This window comes from Rhinoraja longicauda, chromosome 4 (genome assembly GCF_053455715.1).
Source record: "Rhinoraja longicauda isolate Sanriku21f chromosome 4, sRhiLon1.1, whole genome shotgun sequence".
Taxonomy (NCBI): Eukaryota; Metazoa; Chordata; class Chondrichthyes; order Rajiformes; family Arhynchobatidae; genus Rhinoraja; species Rhinoraja longicauda.
This window is the reverse complement of record NC_135956.1, coordinates 51,540,533-51,567,522: the sequence shown is the minus strand read 5'-3', so window position 1 is coordinate 51,567,522 and position 26,990 is coordinate 51,540,533.

Here is a 26,990-nt window from a genome sequence, read left to right as displayed (position 1 = left end):
TGAGGCAGAGACTCTTGTAGATCCCTTTGACACAATCAAACCCAAAAATAATTAAGCGTGATCCAACGGATTCTTGGAGCCCTCCATCATATCTGAATGACATGAAAACAATATGACATGAATTTCACTTCTCCCCCTCAGATGTTGCCTGACCTGTTGAGAGTTTTCAGCATTTTTTGTTTTTATTACAGATTTCCAGCATTTTCAGTTGTGTTTTGATATTCAGGATTTATAGGAATACACTTCGAGCTGGCATAGCTTGACAGGTTGAGTGGCTTTATTCTGCGTCTTAAGAAAAAAATGAATACAATTAGTAAATAATAATGAATGAATAGGTCTGAAGGATCAATAAATGTCCAGCATATCTGATAACTACATCATCAAACCTATAAGAACCAATACAAACATTGGAGTCAACCAAAGAGGCATAGGTTAACATAAATGTTGGCTCTTCTACACTGCCACTAATTTCATTCTAATCGTCAATGTGTTTGGAGATTCCCTATTGCAGATATTGTCAGCTCTACATCTGCAAAGACTTGAACATTTCCTTGCATTGTGTAGGAAGGAACTGCAGATGCTGGTTTACCCCGAAGATAGACTGAAAATGGTGGAGTAACTCAATGATTCAGGCAGCATCTTTGGAGAAAAGGAATAGGTGGCTTTTTGGGTTGAGACCCTTCTTTTTTTGAAGAAGGGACTTGACCCGAAACATCACTTATTCCATACCACCTTCAATGTTAGGACTACGGCCACCTACACCAATTTTTGCCCAACCCATTCACTCATACTCATGTCTTCTAGTGATCGTTCAGAACATCGATGATCAATATCTATGTGAGTGTGACAAAGCCAAGTGAAACAGCTTGATTGCCAATGCAGAGAAACACATGAAATTGAGCTGTTTGCCATGACTGGCTGAGGAAACAGTTTGCACGAAGCACAAAAAATCATGTAGGAAAGCAAGCAACTCCATATGGCAGCAACCATTTGTAGTGACTGCTACAATAGGATCCTTGATAATGGCATCGCATGAAATGTGCCATCTTCAACGTGCTCAAAACACCATACAAAGCTAATGAATCCCAACTGTGTAACCTCAAGCTCAAAGGAGAAATTCCATATCATGCAGCTGTCATCACTCTCACAACATGTCACCATCAAGCACAACCCAATGCATGAGTGGGAAAGCTATCTCATATCTGGAAGACTTTGAAACAAATTGATATTTAAAATAATTTAACACCAGGGCGGATGTAGTGCTGCAAATTCATTTAATGCAATATTAGTACATTTCCTCATTAGGGACATTGTATTTCTTTTGTGTGGCTCAGTATTTAGTGTGTGGCAACAAATAAAGCAGTAACTTTTATTTTGGCAGCGAGACTGCATAATTAGTCACAACTATGAGGGATAAATAAATTACAGTTTACATCATCTTCAATGACAAATCGCTCCACCCCTCCGTCTCTCCCTTTCTCTGAAACCTCACCCTGTTCTGTGATCTCTGTCCTCCTCCACCTTTGTTCTGCTGCACCTCCTGAATTTAATGGCTCCTCCAATGACAGATGCACCTTCTGTTGCCAGGGCGCATAGCTCTGTGATTTCCTCCCCAAATGTTTGCAACCTGTCTGTAAAACTCATTGTTCACTTGCCCTACCTCACCCCTCCTCTTCAAACTATCTCCCGCAGCCTCCCACTAGCCAGTTTCATTCCCATTCCCCACTTGGTTCCATCTGTTTATCATCTACACACTTAACCTGCAAGATCTCCTACCTTCTCCCCAATAGGTACCATCTGCCCGTCTCCCCTCCCTCATCTTGTTCCATTTATCACCTTCCTAAATTGATAAATTCCAGCATCTGCAGCCTCTGGTGTATCCACTTATTTCCTTCAAGTCTCTATCTTCTTCCTCCAATTTAGATGTCAATGTACAAGGCATGATTTTGCAATAAATTTAGAGATGATGCTAAAGTGTGTGCTTTGTAGATAGTAAAGATAGTTATCAATAATTACAGCTGGGTCTTGAGCTGAGGCAGCTGCACTCAGGAATGGTTAATGGAGATGAATGCAGGTAGGTGTGAGTTGTTGCTTTTTGGGAAGTCAAATCAGGGCAGGACCTTCACGATTAATGGCAAGACTCTGAGGAGTGCAGTAGAGCAGAGGTATCTAGGAGTGGAAGTACATAATTCCTTGAAAGTGGTGTCACAGGTAGATAAGATGGTCAAAAAGGCTATCGGCACATTCGACAACATCAGTCAGGATATTGAGTATAGAGGTTGAGATGCTATGTTACAGTTGTAGAAGGCATTGGTGAGGCTACATTCTGAGTATTGTGTTCAGTTTTGGTCACCCTGAAAAAGGAAGGATGTTGTCAAGCTGGAAAGAGTGCAGAGATAATTTAGGAAGATGTTGCCTGGACTTGAAGGCTTGATGTATAGGAAGAAGTTGGGCAGGCTTGGACTCTTTTCCTTGGAGCACAGGAGGGTGTGGGTGATCTTATAGAGGTGTAGAAGATCATGAGGGAAATAAATAGGGTAGAATTACAGTATTTTACCCAGAGATGGGGAATCAAGAACAAGAGGACATGGGTTTAAGGTGAGGGGGGAAAGATTAATAGGAACCTGTGGGGCAGCTTTTTCACACAGAGGGTGGTGGGCATATGGAATGAGCTGCCAGAGGAAGTACTTTAGCCAGGTACTATAAAGACATTTGGACAAGTACATATGTAGGAAAGGTTTTGAGCGATATGGACCAAACATAGGCAACTGGGACTGGTGTAGGTGGAGCAATTTGGTCAGCATGGGCAAGTTGAGCTGAAGGACCTGGTTCCATGCTGTGTGAGTATATGACTTTGATTCTGGTCCTCCGACCTGGCTTCACCCACCAGCGACTGTCTCCTGACTCCTCATCTCCTTCCTCACCTAGTTCCCACTATTGCCTGCCAGCTTAAGTCTCCCTCTCCCTCTCCCTCTTACTTCATTACATCGGTTACCTCTCCTTTACACTCTCAGTTCTAATATGGGATCTTGAGCTGAAGCATTGACCATCCCTCTGTCTTCACAGATGCTGTCTGACCCATTGAGATCGTACAGCAGTTTTTTCACACAGAGGGTGGTGGGCATATGGAATGAGCTACCAGAGGAAGTACTTTCGTTCTCACCTTCCACCACAGGATCCCCCTCGTTCTCACCTTCCACCACAGGATCCCCCTCGTTCTCACCTTCCACCTACAGGATCCCCCTCGTTCTCACCTTCCACCCCACCAGCCAGCGGATCCAACATATCATCCACCAACATTTCCGTCACCTACAACAGGACCCCACCACTGGCCATATCTTCCCATCCCCTCCCCTCTCTGCGTTCCGCAGAGACTGTTCCCTCCGCAACTCCCTGGTCCACTCGTCCCTTCCTACCCAAACCACCCTAACCCCGGGCACTTTCCCTTGCAACCGCACGAGATGCAACACCTGTCCCTTTACCTCCCCCCTCAACTCCATCAAAGGACCCAAACAGTCTTTCCAGGTGAGACAGAGGTTCACCTGCACCTCCTCCAACCTCATCTATTGCATCCGCTGCTCTAGATGTCAACTTATTTATATCGGCGAAACCAAGCGCAGGCTCGGCGATCGCTTCGCTGAACACCTGCGCTCAGTCCGCATTAACGCAACTGATCTCCCGGTGGCCCAGCACTTTAACTCCCCCTCCCATTACCAGTCTGACCTCTCTGTCATGGGCCTCCTCCAGTGCCATAGTGAGGCCCGCCGGAAATTGGAGGAGCAGCACCTCATATTTCGCCTGGGCAGTTTGCGGCCCGGTGGTATGAACGTCGACTTCTCCAACTTCAGATAGCTCCTCTGTCCCTCCCTTCCCCTCCTCCTTCCCAGATCTCCCTCTATCTTCCTGTCTCCACCTATATCCTTCCTTTGTCCCACCCCCGACATCAGTCTGAAGAAGGGTCTCGACCCGAAACGTCACCCATTCCTTCTCTCCCGAGATGCTGCCTGACCTGCTGAGTTACTCCAGCATTTTGTGAATAAATCGTACAGCAGTTTGTTTATTGCCCTAGATTACAGCATCTGCAGTCTCTTGTGTCTGCCTTAACCCCTCCTTATGCAGCTTGGTGTGGATTTTTTGTCTGGCAAAACTCTTGCAAACCATCTTGGGATATTTTGTGCTTACAACTATTCATAAATCGAAGTTGTTTTTGAAACTTAACGATTGACGTACTTTTGGGATTTTAATATATTGCATTTCAAACCACTTCACTGTCTCTCACCTTGCCTTGCATTCTCCTGCAGTGTGACAATAAAGAATGTCCGAGCTCAACTCTATGAAAATTGCAAACCATTTGTGGCAGTTCATTGCCACTGAGAGAGTCTAATATGAAGCCCTAAAGGAATTTTCAAAGTACCACTCTGAAGAAACTGTCTGGAGGAGGCAAAACTAGATCATTTTATCACAAGAGGCATACTGAAATGTTTGTTTTAATAAAGTGCCATATTTCTACTCTTTTTAATCATTCATGTCAACTCTGCCTTAACCCTCTAAGGTCTTGTAATAACTATACCACAGTTCATTCAAAGGTAGCTGGGAGGTTTATACTCTTTTCTTGATGCTCACAACACCATGGGCATGGAGATGGTTTCTGTAGTTGATGTGAGTTTTTCTCTTGTTGTTTTAAAAATATTCACTATAATACAGTTATAATTCGAACATTCACACAGAGATTGGAAAATACGTTTAATGCTGTTTTCCTTTCTCGTAGGGCGATAATTTGGATTATTTTTCAAGATTTGGGAAGAATTTGTCAATCAATCACCTAGTTGTCAGTCGCAGTTTTCACTATTCCCTCATGCAAACTATGATTCAATGTGCGACATTTTATTGAAAGATAGACACAAAAAGCTGGAGTAACTCAGCGGGACAGGCAGCATCTCTGGAGAGAAGGAATGGGTCATGTTTCGGGTCGAGGCCCTTCTTCAAGTGTCTTGTGTATATCTTTGGTTTAAACCAGCATCTGCAGTTCTTCCTGCACATTTTATTGGAAGATGTTAGATCAAAAATCTGTGCACAAATATCTATATTGACGCTTCAGTATAATAACGAGGTACTGTGACATTGTTAGAGGTGCTATCTTTTGGGTTAAACGTGAAATCAAATCAAACCTCTTTCACCTTTAGACATCTGACTTTAGCGATATCTATGGAAACATGCCTTTCGGCCCACCGTGTCCACAGTGGGGGAAGGTTGTCAATATTTTGGGTCAAACTCCTGCATCAGGGCTGAGAGTGGAGAGGCAAGAAAGCTGATATAAAGAGGACTGGGGAAGGAATGGGAGAGGGGCCGAGAGGTGGATCAAGAAGGGTGATGGATGGTGGATAGCAGGGGGATGGGGAGGGGTGGGGGGATTGGACTGAGGTAGGTTAGGTGATAGGTTGAAGCAGATAAAAGGATTAAAAGGCAGATGGAGCCAGGTTGGGGAAGGTATGGTGACATTGAGGCAGAGATTTTGGTGTTAATAACCAGAGCACTCAGGCTACAAGTGCTGGAATCTGCCAAGTAGGGAAGGAAGGTGATAGTAGGAACCATAAAGTGTAAGATGAAGGACAAATGAAGTTCTGCTGATAGATTGGTTAACATGGAGATCTAAGGTTAGCAGTAGGTGTCCATGGTGGCTCTATCCATTTAGTGCACTTTGTAACCTAATCTTTCACTCGAAGATCACTGATCCTAGGACACCAGTAGAGTTCACATGTTCAGTACCAACTTGTAAAGACGTCTGAATTTTCGGGCTGTAAAATCTACCCATTTAGCTTGTACCAGTTTAGTTTAGTTTAGTATAGTTTATTGTCACGTGCACTGAGGTACAGGGAAAAGCTTTTATTACGTGCTAACCAGTCAGCCGAAAGACTATACATGATTACAATCCAGCCATTTACAGTGTACAGATACATGATAAGGGTTTAACGTTGAGTGAAAACCAGCAAAGTCCAATTAAAGATAGTCCGAGGGTCATCAGAGAAATTTAGATCTAGCACAAATACAAACATTTTATTTAACTGGAGCTGCTGGTAAAAATTAAAGTGAAATTTATGCAATTTGTTTAATTAAGTTAGTTTAAAAGTTCTGAATTATTTTAAAGTTTCTGTTCATACTTTTCAGTCCTATAAATTTGAATCTTTTTTTTAATGGTTCAAATTGCCCGCCACTTATTCTCCGCATTTTTATCATGGCCGCTCTTGTCGTTCACGACCTGGTTGCCATGGTGATTTCATGGCGGAGAGGTCTGTATGCAGGGACTGGGCCTCAGGTGGTGGATTCAGTGGTCTCGACCCTTGAACCTACCATTGTCATTTCACTGCTGATGGAGGCCTTTGACTTTCTTTCAAGTCCTTAGAATGCTTAGGAAGTTTGGCATGTCCCCAACAACCGTCACCAACTTCCACAGATGCGCCTTAGAAAGCATTTTATTGGGATGCATCACAGCATGGTTTGGGAACAGCTCCATACAAGTCTGCAACTAATTGCAGAGAGTTGTGAACGTAGCCCAGTCCATCATGCAAACAAACCTCCCTTCCATTGACTCCATCTACATTTCATGCTGCCTCGGCAAAGCCACCAGCATAATCAAGGACCAGTCTTCATCCCGGTCATTCCCTCTCCTCCCTTCTCCCATCAGACAAGAGGCACAGAAGTTTGAAAATGCATACGTCCAGATATAGGGACAGTTTCTTCCCAGATGGTATCAGGCAACTGAACCATCCTCTCACCAGCTACAGTGCAATCCTGACCTGCTACCTACCTCATTGGAAACCTTTGAACTATCTTTAATCAGACTTTATCAGACTTTATCCTACACTAAATGTTGTACCCTTTATCCTTTATCTGTGCACTGTGGGCACCTTGATTGTCATCATAGTGTTTTATTTGACTGGATAGCAAGCAACAAAAGCTTTTCACTGTACCTCGGTACAAGTGGCAATAATAAACTAAACTAAAACTAAATAAACTAAATAAAAAGTGTCTCTGATGGCCAGGGATATTTCAAAATTGTTCAAATGGATTTAAATAATTTTATATTGGGTTGAGGCACAAGAAACTCCAGAGCCTGAAATCTTGATCAAAACACAAAGTACTTGATGATTGCATTTGGTCAGGCAGCATCTGTGCAGGGACTGGACAGTAATCTTGGTGGTACTGGGGTACAGCTAGTAGAGCTCCAGTGAACCAGGTTCAATCCTGACCTGGGCCGCTGTCTGTATGGAGTTTGCATGTTCTTCTTGTGGCCCCACGGGTTTCCTCTGGACGCTTTGGTTTCCTCCCACATCCCATAAACATGTAGGTTGGTGGGTTAATTGCCCTTAATGTGTAGGTGAGTGGTAGAATATAAGGGTGGGAACGATTTGTGGGTTTGTGGGTAAAATAAAATGGGTTAGGGTATGATTAGTATAAAACTGGGTGGTTGATGGTCAGCATGGACAGTGGGCTGAATAAAAGATTTCATAGGGCGGCACGGTAGCGCAGCGGTAGAGTTGCTGCTTTACAGCGAATGCAGCGCCGGAGACTCAGGTTCGATCCTGACTACGGGTGCTGTACTGTAAGGAGTTTGTACGTTCTCCCCGTGACCTGCGTGGGTTTTCTCCGAGATCTTCGGTTTCCTCCCACACTCCAAAGACGTACAGGTATGTAGGTTAATTGACTGGGTATATGTAAAAAATTGTCCCTAGTGTGTGTAGGATAGTGTTAGTGTGGATAGTGTTAGTGTGCGGGGATCACTGGACTTGGTGGGCCGAAAAGGCCTGTTTCCGCGCTGTATCTGAAATATGAAAAAATAAAACAGTCAATGGTATGGAGGGGTATAGATATATATATAGACCCCCATTTCAGAACCAAATAAAACTCAAGGGCATAGATTTAATATAAGGGGAAAGAGATTTACAGTCCCTGCACGTAAACCATATCCCTCCAATACCTGCATATCCATGTCCCTATCTTAAAGCCTCTTAAATGCCACTTTCGTATCTGCCTCCATCATTACTTCTGGCAGCACTTTCCATGCACCCACCACTCTCTGTGTTACAAATTACCCCAGACATCTCCTTTAAACTTTTCCCCTCCCATTCTGAAGTTACGTCCCCTAATCTTTTGTATTTCTAATCCTTCGGAAAACCTTCCGACTGTCTATTTTATCAACCCTCCTAATTTTATATCTTTCTATCAGGTCTCCCCTCAACCTCTGATGTCCCAACTCTCCTTATATCTAATGCCCTCTAATCCAGGCAGCATTCTGGTAAACCTCATCTGCACCTTCTTCGCATCCTTCATGTATTGGGGGGACGGGAACTGCACACAATACCTCAAATGAAGCCTAAGCAAAGTCCTAGAAACTTCCTGACTTCCTGAATGCTACGATAGAGAATGGCAAGCAAGCCGTGTCTTTGTTACCACTTTATCTACTAGGGTGGCACTGTGGGGCAATGATAGAGTTGCTGCCTTACATCAGTGCCAGAGATCCGGGTTCAATCCTGAGTAGAGGTGCTGTCTGCATGGAGTTTGTACATTCTCCCTGTGACTGCATGGGTTTACTCCTGCACTCGAAAGACATACAGGTTTGTAGGTTAAATGGCTTCGGTAAGTTGTAAAAATTGTCCCTTGTGTGTGTAGGTTAGGGTATGGTTGATTGCTGGTTGGCGCGGATCTGACGCGTGGAAGGTATCTCTAAAGTCTAAAGTCTGCTAGTGTTGCTGTACATCAATGCTGTTAAGATTCTTGCCATTAACTGTACATGTTTCCCTTACATTTGACCTCCCAAAATGCAGCACCTCTAACTTATGTAAAGGGGAGTTGGGAGCAGAGAAGGTTAAGTGCGGTAGAAATGGGAAAGACTGACTTTGTTGGTGGGCAGATAGAAGCTGGAGGACGCAAGCAATTGGCAACGAAGTCATGAGGGGTAGTGAGGATAAACTATATTCCCTGAACATACATTGGCCAGCAGCCTCTCTGGTGGATGATTCGACGACTGCATAATGTGCAGTAACATGTCAGCATAACATTCTAAAGTGCTCCTAGTTGTTTCAAGGGAGAGTATTTTGAAACCTGATTTGTTGTTGGATGATACAGAATCATTATGCAAGATGCCACTAGCAGTGTTAGATTAATGACCTTTATTAAATAGAATAAATGTGTTTTACATAGAGCAAAGCCAATAAAAATACCGAACCAGATATTTACACCTGAGGAGCCCGTTTATGCATGGGAGACCACAAAAATCTAATCAGAGGTGAGAAACAACATGTTACAACGTGCTGTCTCCAATCCATCCAAACCCTGCAAGCAAATCCATTGACAACTAGTGGGAAAAGAATAACACACAGATTTAAATTGGGACTAGTATTTCAATTTATTTTAAAGAGATTTCTACTTTGGAGATGCACTTTAACGTAGTCGGTGCTGTACATCCAGAGTCAAACGATTGACATTGACTTTCCATAGATCACTGTCATCCTCATTAACATCCAAGCGATCATGATTGACCAGAAAATAAAGTGGGCCAACTGCATCAATACAGTGGCAACAAGAGCAGGTCAAAGGTTGCGTGTCCTGTGTTGACAAATTTATATCAACACAATCCAAAGCTATTCTGCAATCTGCAAGATACAAGGGACGACACAGTGGCTCAGTGATAGAGTTGCTGCCTTACAATGCCAAAAACCGCGTTTGATCCTGACAACAGGTGCTGTTTATATGGAGTTTGTATGTTCTCCCTGTGACCTTGTGGGTTTTCCCCGAGTGCTCCGGTATCCTCCCACATTTCAAAGAGGTGCAGGTTTGTAAGCTAATTGGCTTCTGTAAATTGCCTCCAGCTGGGTAGGATAACATAGAACTGGTGTATGGGTAATCGTTGGTCGGCATGGACTCGGTCGGGCTAAGGGTCTGTTTCCACGCTGTATATCTAAAACTAAAAAACTGAAAATAACTCAAGAGTGTGATTGTCTACACTTCACTTGCTGCACATGGGCGGCTCAAACAACACTAAAGAAACCTGGCAACATTCAGAAATTATTCTACTCCAAGGTAGAATTGACCAGAAGGGCCAAATGGACATCTTCTGTGCCTTCAGAATCCCATAATCGTATATGTCTCTGGAGTGGTTCATGAAGCCAGAGCTGTCAGACACAGATGTTGTCTCCACTGATATTGCAGTAGTCAATCCAGAGCTCTTGTCATTTCAATATTGGGACCACGTTCAACAGTGCAATCAAAATGTAGAAGCAAGAAACTGCAGGTGCGGGTTGATACACAATAGGACCCAATCTGCTAGAGTAACTCAACAGGTCGGGCAGCGTTTCTCTAGAACACGGACAGGTGACGTTTTGGGTTGAGATCCTGAAATGATGCTTGACCTGCTGAGTTACGACAGCACTTTGTGTTCTTTTAAGTGGCACCATCTGGGTAACACTACTGATCGTGGAGATGCGGAGAAATATTTTCACTTTTCTTGTGGCTTTGGCTTTTCAAAAATATTTCTAATTTTCCTGTATGTAACAGGCTCAAGAGGAATAATGGTCCCAGCAGTTCCTATGTCATAAGCACGAAGACTGTTGGACATAGATTTTAGATTTAGATTTAGATTTAGAGATACAGCGCGGAAACAGGCCCTTCGGCCCACCGAGTCCGCGCCACCCAGCGATCCCCGTACATTAACACTATCCTACACACACTAGGGACAATTTTTTTACATATTACCCAGTCAATTAACCTACATACCTGCACGTCTTTGGAGTGTGGGAGGAAACCGAAGATCTCGGCGAAAACCCACGCAGGTCACGGGGAGAACGTACAAACTCCGTACAGACGGCACCAGTAGTCAGGATCGAACCTGAGTCTCCGGTGCTGCATTCACTGTAAGGCAGCAACTCTACCGCTGCGCCACTGTGCCGTCATGGAGTCATGGAGTGATACAGTGTGGAAGCAGGCCCTTTGGCCCAACTTGCCCCCACCAGCCACATGTCCTAGCTACACTAGTCCTACCTGCCTGCGCTTGGTCCTTATCCTCCCCAAACTTGTCCTATCCATGTACCTGTCTAACTGTTTCTTAAACTTTGGGATAGTCCCAGCCTCAACTACCTCCTCTGGCAGCTTGGTCCATACACCCATCACCCTTTGAGTGAAAAAGTTACCCCTTTGTGTGAAAGAGTTACCCCTGGTGACGGCTTTGAGAGGCTCTCAAGTCTATTTTTAAGCAATATAGCTGGGAAAAAACAGTTGGTACAGTAGCAATCATTATGTGGGACAAGTACCTGCTCATCAGGTTCTCATATATCTGAATATTTGAACTATTTTCAAACATGTTTTATTGTTTGTTCTCAAATAGCTACCCATCTGTTCAGAACATTTGGTTACCACCACACCCTTCAGTCTCAGAAAGAATATTTTATAAATAATCTATCATAGTCTTTAATAGTAGCTGATTCATTGAAGTTCCCTTTAGCATTTTAGGTGTTTGAATATATATTAGATTAGTGCCTGACTTGAAGATGTGTGGAAGTAAAGAGAATACATGTTTTTAAGTACTGAGTACTCTTTGGTGAAGCAACAATGTAAATACAATCAGTTAATTCCAGCAGTATGTTCACAAAGTTCGTTTTAAACAAAAGGACATTGAAAGACTCATCACAGGAGAGTTGACCTGAGTCACTGTATGTCAAAACAAAGATCAAAAGCTTGTCCAAACGGGCTGGACAAGATAGATGTAAGGAAGATGTTCCCTCTGACAGAGGACTCTGGAACTAGGGGATCACCGTGTTAGAATAAGGGAGCGACCAGTTAGTACTAAGATGTGGAAAAATGTCTCCACTCAATGGGCTCAGTCATTGAGTATGGTGGAGTAAACTCAAGGAACAAATGACCCACTGCTGGCCATCATTTTATTTTTAATCATTCAAGGGATGTGGGGTTCACAGACGGCCAGCATTTAAATGCTCATCCCTAATTGCCCCTGAGGAGGTGGTGGCGAGCTGCCTTATTGAACCGCTACAGTCCATGAGGTGTGGGGTCACCCGCTTAGTTGTTAGGGAGGGTTCCAGGATTTTGACTCGGCGACAGTGAAGGAAAGGTGATATATTTCCGAGTCAGAATGGAGGGCAATTTCCAGGTGGTTGTGTTCCCATGCTTTGCTGCCATTATTAGCACTATTGATTATCCCTTCCATCACATAGCTGATCTTATGTCAAAGAAGGTGCTTCATAAGATGATCTAATGGATGAGGTTAGTTTAGTTTAGTTTATTATTGTCACCTGTACCGAGGTACATTGAAAAGCTTTTGTGGCATGCCGCCTAGTCAAAGAAAAAACTATACATGATTACAATCAAAAGCCATGCACAGTGTACAGTTTAAGGGTAAAAGGTACAACGTTTAGTGCGAGATAAATCCGATTAAAGATAGTTCAAAGGTCTCCAATGAGGTAGATGGGAGGTCAGGACTGCTCTCTAGCTGGTGAGAGAACGGTTCAGTTGTCTCGTGGCAGCTGATCAGGAACTGTCCCTCAATGTGGAGGTTTGCATTTTCAAAATTCTGTACATTTTGCCTGATGGGAGAAGGGAGAAGAGGGTGAGACTGGTCCTTAATTATGCTGGTGGCCTTGCTGAGGCAGCGTGAAGTGTAGATGGGGTCCATGGACAGGAGGTTGGTTTGTGTGATGGTCTGGGCTACATCCGCAACTCTCTGCAATTTCTTGTAGTTTTTGATGGAGCTGTTCCCAAAGCATGCTGTGATGCATCCCAATAAAATGCTTTCTATGGAGCATCTGTAGAAGTTGGCGAGGGTTGCCGGGGACATGCCGAATCTTCTAAGCCTTCTAAAGAAGTAGAGGCGTTGGTGTGCTTTCTTGGCCATTGCTACAATGTGGCTTGTCCTGGACAAATTGCTGTTGATATTTATTCCTAAGAACTTGAAGCTTTTGACCATCTCTACTTTGGTGCGGTCAATGTACACAACCGGGGTGTGTGTACAGTTTCATAGAGCTAGAGAAGAACCAGAAAATGTTTAGGTGGGAATTCAAAAACCCGCAACACAGCATGTCTGTCAAGAATTCATACTCTCATTTTTGCAACCTACACACTAGGGGTGATTTACAGAAGCCAAATTACCTACAAACCTGCACGACTTTGGAAAGTGGGAGGAAACTGGAGCACCCGGAGAAAACCCACGTGTCACGGGGAGAATGTGTAAACTTCACACAGACTGCACCAGTAGTCAGGTGTGAACCCGGGGTGGAGAAACATCACCTATTCTTTTTCTCCAGAGATGCTGCAGGCCTGACCTGTTGAGTTACTCCAGCATTTTGTGTCTATCTTCAGTGTAAACCAGCATCTGAAGTTCCTTCCTGCACATGTTGGTAGTCAGGTTGTTTGAAGACAGTTAACACGGAGGATTGGCAATGTATTTCCAAATCAGGATTCCGTGTGACTTGGAAATGATTCTGTTCTCACACAACCGCTCCTTCTATAGGACATAACAGATAACGTTGCAACGTTGACAGAGAAATCATTATTTTATTCAAGTATTGACAAATATGCTGTGTCAGATACACATTATCAGTATTGAATATTTAAGCTTAATAACTTTCCGATACCAGTGAAAAGAGAAATCAAAAGCTTATAACGTCTGATAAATCCATGTTAAATTATCATCTCTGCTCTCATTTAGGTTACAGCATGAATGCCGACAGGTCTTTGGGGTGAATGCGAACAACCACTGTAAATAAACACAAGGAACCACAGATGCCAGTTAACCCCAAAAAAGCACAAAGTGCTGGAGTAACTCAGCGCGTCAGGCAGCATCTCTAGAGAACATGGATAGGCGATGTTTTAGATCAGGACCCTTCTTTACTGAAAATAAACATACTGATTGCCTTGATATTGTTCTTGCCTGTTTCATGCAGACGGGATCAGCCTTGACATGTCACCTTGAAAATGTATATGCTTAAACTCTTGGAATATCTGTTCTTGCTCTTGCTTTAAAATCATATCATTTAATTTATCCAGCCAAATTAAATTTATCAAAGAAGTCACTCATCAAAAGTTTGAATTGGTAATTGCTCGTGAATTGTAAAGTCATAGTTAATGGAAACTAATTATGCAACTAAGTTAGTAATTAGTTTAATTGATAAAATAAATCGCACATTATAAATTTTCATGACTAATTCAGCTGAGCAGTATTTACTCATGAGACTTGTGTCTGAGATCGATATCAATTGGGGAGATTAATATAGTGTTAGCTGGGAAATTAATAGCAGTAGGTATCTAATGCTATTTGATTAAAGCTTTCATGCTCATAGTTAAAAATGCTTGCAAAATGCTGTAATGGGCTGTTGTAGGTTGTGGATGCATGAAGCTGTTGAGCTTGCTGTTGTGTTGTGATTTTCTTAGCAAAAAGATGAGGTACTGTTTCTTGGTTTGCCATTGAGCGTCATCAGACCAGGGTTGATAGCCAAGGACAGTGAATGACGGTGCAGATTATTTTTTAATTAAAAGTACCTGAAGAATGCTCTCAACCTGTTTTCACATGCCATAAATTTATTATCATGGTTATTATTTTGGAAGGAAAAACGAACGTTTGGGGGGGCTGTACGGTTGGGCAGTTTTTGCTTAATTTTTGTTAATAGTTTGACCTGCATAGATTTACCAAGAATGTGTGTAGATGTTTCTACTGATGTTGAAATTACTTTGAATCCCTTTGATGATTGGAGATCAGCCCGGGGAGCTCATTTGAGAAAGGGAATTGTTTAATGTTTAGCAGAATTGTTTATGTTCGGACCTCAGCTCTGGGAGGAGATTACCAGGAGGACAAAACAAAAGTGTCAAGGAAATGCTCACTTCTGGGAATTTCTGGCCAACGACTGCTCAAAGTGTAGAAGGAGATTTTGGGATGGTACTGAGAACCTTCAAAAGCATGATACAGGAGCATGCTCTGGTCCTGCACAACCTTCTCACAAATGACCCACCCAACCCCCTGTTAGTAACCTCCTGCCCTATCTGTGGAAGTGTCTATGGTTCCTACCAGTCTCCTCTCGCCTGTAACACTAAATAAGTAATCTTCAATCCCAGTGGAAAGCCTACAAAAAAGACAAGTCTCCACTAATGAATTATTTTCCAGTGCTCTAATGGGATCTTTAGGGCTACATGTAGATGGGATTCTTTTCAACCGTTGTCTGTGTGAGGTAATTTTGTCCCCTTTACTGATCCAATTTTAGGGTAAATGGAGGCCACTATATTGAAGACCATCCATAAACTACCTGATATGTAAAGTCAACAATGCTTGTTTGCAATTACATGGCAATTTGAATAAATATATGTGATTCTCTACCCAATCTGTGTTGCCAGTGGCCCTTGAGTACGATTCAACCACTTTGGGCATGATTTCACTTTTTCATATTGCATCTCAAAGTAGTTCGGCTGTCCGATTGACATTGTTAACTGGATGCTGAGAGACTGCTCCACCAATTATGGGCAGAATGCTAATATTAGGGCTTTGGTACTGGTCCATGGCTCACCTGAGCTTCAGGAGTTCAAGAATGTTTTAAACCAGAATGCAAAAGATCGGCAACGTTTTGGGTTGGGACTTGTCTTCAGTCTGAGGACCCAAAAGATCATCTATCCATGTCCTCCAGATGTGCTGCCTGATCCATTGAGTTACTCTAGCACTTTGGGTTCTATGCAAGATTCTAGTTTCTGCAGTTTCTCGTGTCTCCATGTTTTTAGACCATATTGTTAAGAAAGCCATGAGATAATATTTGTTCACACTCATTGACAGATGTGGCAGGTTCATTGCACTCTAATGTATTTATCAGGCTTATATCTTAATGTTAAGCAGGTCACCTGCTGTGGGTTAAAACTTATTTCCATTCCTGCGCATGTTGGAAGATACTCTGAGATGGATTTCTTCTCCCCAGTTTGTCCATTTTGATGAGTGATGAGTGATGAGTGATGAGCTCCCACGAGCATCAGATGGAAACCCAGAATAATGTTAACTCTGGCATCCTTTTTGTGAATCAGAGTCAGGTAGTTTCACTAAAGCGTTTCCGAATGATTGTGTTGTGTGCTCTGACTTCAATTCACACCTGCATAAGAGCGGCTGAAGTGAAATGGACCAAGTCACACTTACAACTTCCACTTACAATAATCTCATAATTATTGATTCTTCTCCAATGGACCTGGGCAATTGTTCTCCAAGTACAGGATCTTTAATGTTCATAAGTACCTCTTTAATGTCTGACCAACATTATAAGAATAATCGCACATGAATGATAATAATCTTTCAACTGTATGCTTTCATTGCACACTGAATCATCCCATAAAATTAAATCCAGGGATACCACAACAACTGTAAATACTGGAATAAAGTTCTGGGAATCAGTGGACAGGGGAACAAAGTTAACGTCCCAGGTCCATGAAGTCCTGATGAAAGGTCATTCACCTGTCATAATAGAGCTTTTTTTTTTCTCTGCTGATACTATTACAAAATTTCAAAGACATTTGAACAGGTACATGGATAGAAAAGGTTTAGTAAGATATGAGACAAACATGGACAGGTGAGTCTAATGTAGATAGGTTCACCTTGGTCGGCATGGGCAAGTTGGGTCGAAGAACCTCTTACCATGCTGTATGGCTCTGTGACTCTATGATGCTGCTTGACTTGGTGAGTGTTTCTATAATTTATTTATGCAAGTCAGATAGATCAATGAGTCAACCTCTCCCCTTCCCCTGATCCTACTGGCATCATCTGTCCAATCCCCAACTTAATGCTCTAAGAAATAGAAGTCAAGATAGTTTTATTTCCCCCCATTTTGAATTTTGTATTTGATTTGTCCTAGAAACATAGAAACATAGAAAATAGGTGCAGGAGGAGGCTATTTGAACCTTCGAGCCAGCACCACCATTCATTGTGATCATGGCTGATCATCTACAATCAAGTAGCCTGTGCCTGCCTTCTTCCCATATCCCTTGATTCCACTAGCCCCTAGAGCTCTATCTAACTCCCTTTTAAATGCATCCAGTGAATTGGCCTCCACTGCCTTCTGTGGCAGAGAATTCCACAAATTCACAACTCTCTGGGTGAAAAGGTTTCTTCTCACCTCAGTTTTAAATGATCTCCCCTTAATTCTTAGACTGTGTCCCCTGGATCTGGACATCTAATTTATAAACTAACTTTGGGGCTATTCCACCTCACTCATTGTACCTCTCGCACATCTTGTGCAGGAACTGTTGTGGAGCTGACTATTTTCGAGATCTGCAGGATGTCATAGATATTGCAAGATTTTCTACAGCATTATTCAATAGCAGCAGCCATTAAATAAACAAGAGGTGCTTTACTGACACTTACGGCTTCTGGGCAAGAATTTGGAGTCAAAAGTGTTTAATTGTCATGTGCACCAGGACAGGAACAATGATATTCTTACTTGCAGCTTTACAGGTGCATTAATATAACAAGACAACAATCTTATACACTTAACATTAATACAATAAATTATCAGTTATATCAGGTAACCAGACCCCAATAGAGCAAACTGATATAAAGTCCATTGGAGTTCGGTGCTGAGACAGGATTGTGGTTCGGGTTGTGCAGGGTGATTCAAAAACTTGGCAGTTAATGGGACAAAATTGTTCTTGAACCTAAAGGTCAAAATTCTTAGACTCCTCTACCACTTTCCAAATGGTAACAGCAAGATGATAACATGGCCAGGGTGGTGTTGGGTTTCTGATGATATTAGATGCCTCCTTGAGGAAGGCTTTAAGAAAGGTATCACTTTTTTTTCCAAGTTAAGATAAAGCTTAACATGCACAGAAATGGCCAGTTTAAAAAATCTGCTCACACCATCTTTTCTTTTGCTTATCATCATATCATATATATACAGCCGGAAACAGGCCTTTTCGGCCCTCCAAGTCCGTGCCGCCCAGCGATCCCCGTACATTAACACTATCCTACACCCACTAGGGACAATTTTTACATTTACCCAGCCAATTAACCTACATACCTGCACGTCTTTGGAGTGTGGGAGGAAACCGAAGATCTCGGAGAAAACCCACGCAGGTCACGGGGAGAACGTACAAACTCCGTACAGTGCAGCACCCGTAGTCAGGATCGAACCTGAGTCTCCGGCGCTGCATTCGCTGTAAAGCAGCAACTCTACCGCTGCGCTACCGTGCTTGTCAAGTGAAGTCAAGTCTAGTTGAGTTTATGGTCATATGTACAAATATGGTGAGGTAAACAATCTGAAAAATTTTGCTTGCAGCCATGACTAGCCCAGGTTTATGTATGGTAAACAGGAAATCGCAACCTGTTACACATTAACTGGGGTAACTGTTTTGCAATGAGCAGGACTTTCAATGGATGAGAATCTTATATTAATGGAGAGCAACTTTAAGTAGATTGATAAGGATCCCAGGAAACCATGGAAGTAGATGGAAACAAATCCTACAATGTGATTGATTCTGTGAAGCTGAAACCTCATCATCAATGATGTTCAGTGACAGGACTGGTTTCAGCAATGGGTGAAAGTTAGCAAAAGGCACATTCAACTTTAAATAGCAGATGTGCATCAGCTAATAATGTTGCCACAAAAGCAGCTCCTGACCTCTGTTCCAAAGTTTATTCGCTGCACAGGACTGTTAATCGGAGAGGTGAGAAGGAAAGCTATTCATGGTAAATGATTATGATCTTGGGCTTTTTAAAGGCAGAAAAGAACAAAAACTGGAGATTACAGGATTGAAATGAGCTTTTGGCTTTTGTTGAGTCAAGATAGTATCACACAGAAATATATGAAAGTGCCCAGCATAATAATTATGGCTGCTTGGATGGAGAGTGTGATAGGTAAGCAGGTGAGGTTTTGATGCAAGCTATTGTCTCCTCCTCCTTACACAGAAGATAAAAGCAATTTAATACTTGAATCTATTCTATTTCCACTTACTGAATGAATAACATTAATAGGGGTAATTCTTTTTTTAATCTTGCTTAATTCAAACCTGTCAGTTAATTCTATTTTCTTGTCAGGACCCTTCTTCGGATCTTTCTTGAGTCTGAAGAAGGGTCCCAACCCAAAACATTCCCTGTTGATTTTCTACACAGATGCTGCCAGCCCTGCTGATTTCTTGCAGCATTTTGTGTACGGGAGGATGATGGGTAGATGGAACCAAATGGCCAAGGCGATATGGAACGTAGACCGAGGGAGAAGAAACCCAGGTGGATAGATGTGTGGGTGATGGGCAGATGGAACCAGGTGAGGGAGGGTAAAGAATCAGGCAATGGGAGGAGTGGAAAAGGAAAACAAAGGGAGAGATGACCTCGGTAGACTGGTGGGAATGGGAAATGAACACAGGTGTGGGTTACCTGAAATTAGAAATTTTCTAATGCCAAGATAGATGCTGTTTGACCCATTGAGTTCCTCCAGCAATTTGTTTTGTTTATACACTCAATATTTCAGCATCTACAACCACTTCTGTCTACACTATATTTCAAAGTAGCAGCTAAAAGGGCTGTTTCTAGGCTGTATAACATTTTGACACTATGATTCTTAATCATTAATTAAATAGAAAATCTCCAAACTAAAGCTTTAATGGTGTGAACAGTTTCAGGAATAATCACGAATTAGAGAACTCCAGAAACGGTGGCAGGTTGAATGTCTAGAGGTGATAACAGACACAAAGAATGAAACCAGGGGGTGAATTGAAAAGACAGGTGAGAGTTTTTAAACTGAATTGTTGCTTTACTGGGAGCCATTGCAGAGAAACAAGGCCAGAACAGTGTATTTGGTAAGTATGTGGCAAATGCAATAGTTGTGCAGAACATGGACCTTACTACCATTATTATTCCGATATGCTATGAAACAATTGCAGTTAAAAGTAAAACACTGGGTTTGATCTTATAATTCTGGTGCAAAGAGCTATATTGAAAAAGGGTCTGAAGAAGGGTCTCGACCCGAAACGTCACCCATTCCTTCTCTCCCGAGATGCTGCCTGACCTGCTGAGTTACTCCAGCATTTTGTGAATAAAAACCTTCGATTTGTACCAGCATCTGCAGTTATCTTCTTATATATTGAAATAGTGGTGAACTGGACATGCCCCTTGACAGACCAAAGGCAGATATATCATTATTGATTTTCAGTTGAATTGCATTTGAAATGACTCTTCACAGCAAGATAATTGCAATGTTCCCAATATATAGCAGAGGAGTCTGATGACAACTGCTCTTCAGGAGCTGGAGAGGAGAAAAAAAACAAAAAACTGAGGAGGCTATTCAGCCCCTCATGCCTGCTCTGGCATTCAAGAAGCCTATGAATGATCTTTACCTCAGCGCCACTTTCTTGAACTAACTGTATATCACTCGGTACCTTTAATATCCAAGTATCAATCCACCTCTGTCCAGAATATATCCAGTGACTGTGCCTCCACACCACCCTCTTAGGCACTGAATTTCAAATAGAGAATTCCCTCCAGGTGAAGAATTTATCTCAGTTCTGAACAGTTAATATTTTGACCTGAGACTGAGACTCCTACCTCCAGAAACCCCAGCTAGTTTAGCATCATTCCTACATTTCTCTTGTCAAATTCCATAAAAACTTACATCTTTCCACACTCTGGATGATTTGTCTGGTCTGTATAATCAGTCATCTCGAGACAAACCCCTTGCACAAGGAATCAATCTACAGTGTCTTAAGTATATGCCCTTTTTCACTTGCATGTTCTTCACTCAGTAGGAAAAGGAGACAATGACACAATGTTCCATGACAGTTTCAAGTCAAGTCACATCGAGTTGATTGTAATAAGCAAAAGTACGGTGAGTTTCCTGTACAATGAAAATCTTGCTTGTAGCAGCATCACCCTAATCATTTGCTTGGTTACAATGGTGCCATGAGCACCTATTATTTGAATGGGATGGAGAGTTTACTTCCAGAACTGGTATGCCTAGCGTCAGGTGCCAGTTGTGCCTCTGGGAATAGTGCCTGTGGCATTTCATAATTTGTCCATTGTGTTTTACAACCAATATAGTTAACGGGCTAAAAATCAGGAATGACAAGCTGTCTGCCGAAACCGATACTCTAGTATGTTCCGTTCACTCCAGCTGTGTTATGTGGCTGTGCCCTGGAGTGGATAACTGTCTCACACCAAATTGCAAACAAATAGACAAAAGTTAAAGCATGCATTCTCACTGTGTTTGGCTTCTTAACATATTTGATTTTGAAGGGTGTGCCAATTTGGCAGTAGGTATCCATTTTATTGCTCTTTACATGTTGCTGCATAGGTTTAATGGAAAATAGATATAGCATTGCATCAAATGCGATATTTTATCACATATGTTTTGTTAGTGTGTTTCCTTTCTGTAACCTGCTACAGTACAGCTACACAACTAATTAACAGAGGCTTTACACTCGAGTCTTGGGTTCAGCCATTTTAATTCAGGATCACTCTGGCTACAGCCTCATGGGTAATATATCCCCGGTACTGCACCACCGGGTGTGCTATTCCCATAACATCCCCCTTTATTTACAAAACAGATATGTACAGGAACTTTACATGTATAGCCATAAATTAAATTCTTCCATGGCATCTTAGTTCAGTGCTCGGAATTATCTAAACTTTGAACAACACATGTCTGGTTCCTCATTCCCTTTCCCTTTTTATTTATTCAGTTTTATTAGCCATTACCACTACTTCTACATAAAACAATGCATATCAAACTATAACCAAAAATATAACATTAACTTTTTAAACATAACCTAATATCCTTTACATCTATATTCAACTACATGTACAGGCCCTATCCTTATGTGGGCACATAATCCTGCAGATAGCGTGGTTTTCGAATGCATCTACCAGATCTTGTTGTCAGGGTTTGATGCTCCCTGGGGACCTGTGGTCGGCTCATAGGTCGATTTTCTCGCTCCGGTTCAGGCAACGTCACCAGGTCATCTAGGTCAACATCAACGCGATGAAATGGCTCGTTGGTCTTCCTCAGATGGCGCCGATTCCGACGATAGATGACGCCGTCCTCGGTTCTGACTTCATAAGATCTGGGTTGCGCAACACGACCTACAACCACAGCCTTCCTCCAGGACTGATGTCGATTATCGGTCGGCTTCACTCAAACTGGATCGCCAGCTTTCAAGGGAATCAGATCTTGAGATCCTCTGTTGTAGTAGTCTGCTTGTCTGTCTCTAGCTGCTCTCAACTCATCTCTTACTTTTTTCAGAATTTCAGGTTTGAGCAGCCTCTGAGTAGTCGGTAGAATGGTCCTGGTACGTCTGTTCATCAATCTTTGAACTGGACTGCTACTCATGCCAGGTGTTGGTGTTGCGAAAAGCTAGTAGGCTCAGGTAAGGGTCAGCTCCGGCAGCCTTAGCCTTCCTCAGCAATGACTTCGCAACTTTCACACTGCTCTCCGCCTTTCCATTACTCTGTGGATAATAGGGTGATGTGCTCATATGTTCAAACTGCCACTTCTTGGTAAAACTCTTGAACTCCTCAGCTGTGAACTGTGGCCCATTATCTGTGATGAGCTGATCTGGTATTCCATATCTTGCGAACTGGCCTTTCATTTTATGGATGACATTCACTGCCAGTGTTTTCTCTAAAGACGTACAGGTATGTAGGTTAATTGGCTGGGTAAATGTAAAAATTGTCCCTAGTGGGTGTAGGATAGGGTTAATGTACGGGGATCGCTGGGCGGCACGGACTTGGAGGGCCGAAAAGGCCTGTTTCCGGCTGTATATATATGATATGATATGATAGATAGTCTATTTCCCAATATCCTGAGAAATAGTCCACAGTGATCAAATAGTTCCTTCCATCCAAGTGGAACAAATCTGCACCCACCTTCGCCCATGGTCTTTCTGGAATTTCATGGGAATGCAGCGTTTCTTTTGGTTGCTCTTTCCCTTGAGCTTGACATGTCGCACATTTTTGTATGAAGTCCTTGATTTCTGCACTCATTCCGGGCCAGTGCAGACATTCTCTTGCCCTTCTTAGACAGCCATTCACACCAATGTGGGAAACATGTACGCTTGTGAGCATGTCGCGTCTCCTGGCTTTAGGGATGATTACTCTCTCTCCCCTAAATATGAGACCATCGCCAACACTCAGCTCGTCCCTCACATGGAAATAGGAGATGAGCTCTGGGTCAACATCCTTCTTGTTCTCTGGCCAGCCTCGTTTGATCACCTCTTGCAGTTTCTGCATAGTCTCATCTTCTCCTGTTGCATCCCTTATGCCATTTAGCAGAGGCTGTGCTATTGGGATGTGCCTTGCCAGGTTTACAGTCTCCAGTTCTCTCATGGTCTTGTCAGTCTTGCCAGTCTGAATATATGCTCTGCTCAGCGTATCTGCAAGCTGCATCTCCTTCCCTGGTCTGTATCTTATTGTCACATCATAGGTCTGCATCCTCACCAGCATCCTCTGCAATCTCTTTGGTGCCCGATGAAGTGGTTTTGTGGCGATTATCTCCAGTGGCTTATGGTCTGACTGCACATTCACCGGCCTTCCATATGTGTACACATGGAACCTCTCTAGACCAAACATCACTGCCAGCAATTCTTTTTCTATTTGTGCATATCTGGTCTCTGCATCCGTCAGGGTCCTGCTGGCATAGGCAACTGGATGGCCCTCCTGCATCAGCGCCGCACCAAGTCCAGTTTCTGACGCATCGGCCTGTACTGTCAGCTCCTTGGATGGATCATAGTATCTGAGTACTGGCTCCGCAGTTACTAGCTTCTTTATGTCCATCACCGCCCTGTCATGCACCTGTGCCCACCACCAAACTACATCCTTCTGCGTCAGCTTGCGTAGCGGTTCACATAGACCGCTTAATCCAGGAAGGAATTTGCTCAAGTAGTTAACAAAGCCAATAAATCTCTGAACTCCTTGGACATCCTTTGGGATAGGCATCTGTAGCACTGCTTCTACCTTCCCTGGATCTGGTTTCAGTCCTGCAGCAGAAACTCTATGTCCTATGAAAGTGACTTACTTCACCTTCAGCTTTGCCTTCTCTATGTTCAGCTTCAGGTGACGGTCACGACATCTCTCCATCAGAGCTTTAACCTTCCTGTCATGCTCTTTCTGCTTCCTCTGCCGTTTTTCCTTTCCCAAACACTAGGATGTCATCAGCAACAGACCTCACTCCTTCCAGGCCCTCCAGCACTTGGTTCTGTCGTCGCTGGAACTCCTCAGGGGCCGTGGACAGACCAAACGGCATGCGTCTCCACCTATATCTACCATACGGTGTGTTAAATGTCGTAAGCTGAGAACTCTCCTCATCCAGTTCCACATGCCAAAACCCATTCTTGGCATCAAACGTGCTAAAGACCTTGGCATCATTCAGGTTGGTGAGGACATCTCCGATCGTCGTCATTGGGTAATGACTTCTTTTAAGCCCCTTGTTCAGATCCCTCGGGTCTAAACACACTCTCAACTTCCCATTGGGCTTTTCTACACACACAAGGCTGGATACCCATGGTGTGTGGGTCTCTACTGGGGCAATTATTTCCGCTTCTGTCAGTCTGCCTAACTCCTCTTTCAGCTTACTCCGTAAGGCTACAGGGATTCTTCGTGGTGGGTGGATCACCGGTGTTATGCTGTCAGCTACCAGCAGATGGTACTTCCCTCAAATTTACCTGTCCCTTCAAACACATCAGCATACTCCGCTATCAATCTTTCCTTGGTCAGAGGGATTTCACTGCCATTCAGTGTCATTATGTTCTCTGTACACACTGAGATGAGCCCCATCTGCTGGGCTGCCCTGCTTCTCAGGATTGGAATGCAGTCTTTCTCCAGGACTACAAACTCTACTTTGTATTTCTTTCCATTCTTTGGGTTTACCAGTCTCATTTTGCTTTTCCCAAGAGGCACCACTACCACTGTCGTATTGTTGTACATGGACAATACTTGCTTGGCTTCATCCACATCCTTTACATACATCTTGGGAATTATGTTACATGTGGCTCCACTGTCCACCTGGAATTTTACTTCCTTCCCTTTCAGCATCATGGTCGCAAAGATTTTCTTTGGGAATTGAGTCTCCTCAACCCTGTGCACACTTTCTGCTTTTCCTGCTTCTGGTTGCAGTTCCATTGTGTGAATTTCATCAACCTCTTGACTGTCATCATACTCATCACTGGAACTCTCCACTTCCACCACTGCATGCACAGGTTTTTTCCCTTTCTTTTCTTTCTTCTGCTGCCCCTGCTTTTCCATGCATTGTGAGGCAAAATTATCTTTCTGATGGCATTTGAAACACTCCCTTCCATATGCCGGACATTTCTCCTTCTTTCTCTCATGTTTGTATCCACAGTATTTGCACTCTATGGTTGGCTGGTATCGTTTCCCCTCCTGCCTCACTGCACAAACATCTTGTCGCTGGTCCCCTACCAGGACATCAACTCTGGCCTTGGCCAGCACCGAAGCCTGGCATGCCTTCACACTCTTTTCTAAGTCAAGTGAGGTTTCTCGGAGAAGTCTTTCCCGCAGCATGTCATCCCTTATGCCGCATATTATTATATCACGTATCAGTGAATCCTTCAACTCTCTGAAACCGCAATGAGCTGCCAAGAGCTTCAGTTCTATTAAAAACGAATCAAAAGTCTCCCCTCTCTCTTGGCTCCGCATAAAGAATCTATACCTGTCGACGGTCTCATTCCTCACGGGTTGACTATGTTTTTCGAAAGCATCGAGTGCCTGCGCTAGCGTAACTTCTTGTACGTTGCCCTCCGGCGTCCGTGTCTCGAGCGTTTGGTAGAGCTCTCTCCCTTGCTGTCCAACTAGGTACATTAGCAGTTTCCTCATTGTCTTGTCCTCCTTCCCATCCATGCTCAAATCAACATAGAGCTCAAACTCTTCCCTCCATTGTCTCCACTCCATTGGCAGGTCCCTTGCCTCAAAATTCATTTGCCTAGGGGGCTTCAGCTGCTCCATTTTCCTGATAAATCCGCCCCTCTATCAATGGAAACAATTTAGGCCCCACAGTCGTCTCTCAGCAGTAATTACTCACAAACGTCGTCTGCTGTCGTCCTTTCGATTAATCCTGAAGCAGGCCCCGATCTGACACCATGTTTTGTTAGTGTGTTTCCTTTCTGTAACCTGCTACACTACAGCTACACAACTAATTAACAGAGGTTTTACACTCGAGTCTTGAGTTCAGCCATTTTAATTCAGGATCACTCTGGCTACAGCCTCATGGGTAATATATCCCCGGTACTGCACCACCGGGTGTGCTATTCCCATAACAACATACACTGAATGAGCCCCCTCAAAGTCACAAAAGTTTTAGCCCAACCTTAAAAGTTTCCTTCAAAAAGATTACAAATGATACATAATGATCGGCTTTGGGAATATAGCCTCTTTGCGAATGTATCCTTGTTTATTGCTGAGCCAAAGAAACTCCCTCTTCCCTCCCCTCTACCCCAGCATCTAGCTTGTTGAGCAGTAGTTCAGACTCCCGCAATGTAAACCACAAGCATAATCAATGGTACAAATATAAACACGCTTTAAGTATTGGATTTCCTGATATCCAGTGGAGCGAAGGTCTTGCCCAGTATCCAAAGCAGTTTGAAATGGGGGAGGGAAAGAGATTAATTCTTTGCTGAGAACCCCTTGAAGATTTAATTGGATCCTGCCTCTGCCAATGTGCAAAAGAAGTATTTATAAATATCTACAGTTTCAGAGAGGCTTGGGATTTATTTCTGAAAATCTCATTTATGCATCCAAGTAGCTGGTAGAACACTGAAATAGAATTTTCCTTTATTTTTATTCACTTCACTGCACAGCTACAGAACATAGCTACTTTATAAAAAAACGTAAAACATCATGTTTAACTGGAAATGGGAGAAGAAGACACAAGCACATAGAAACCTGACTTAAATTGCAAATAGGCAGGAGAAAAGTAATAATGTAATCCTGCTCGGTTTTAATTTTGGAAAATGCACAACCCACTTAAAATGTT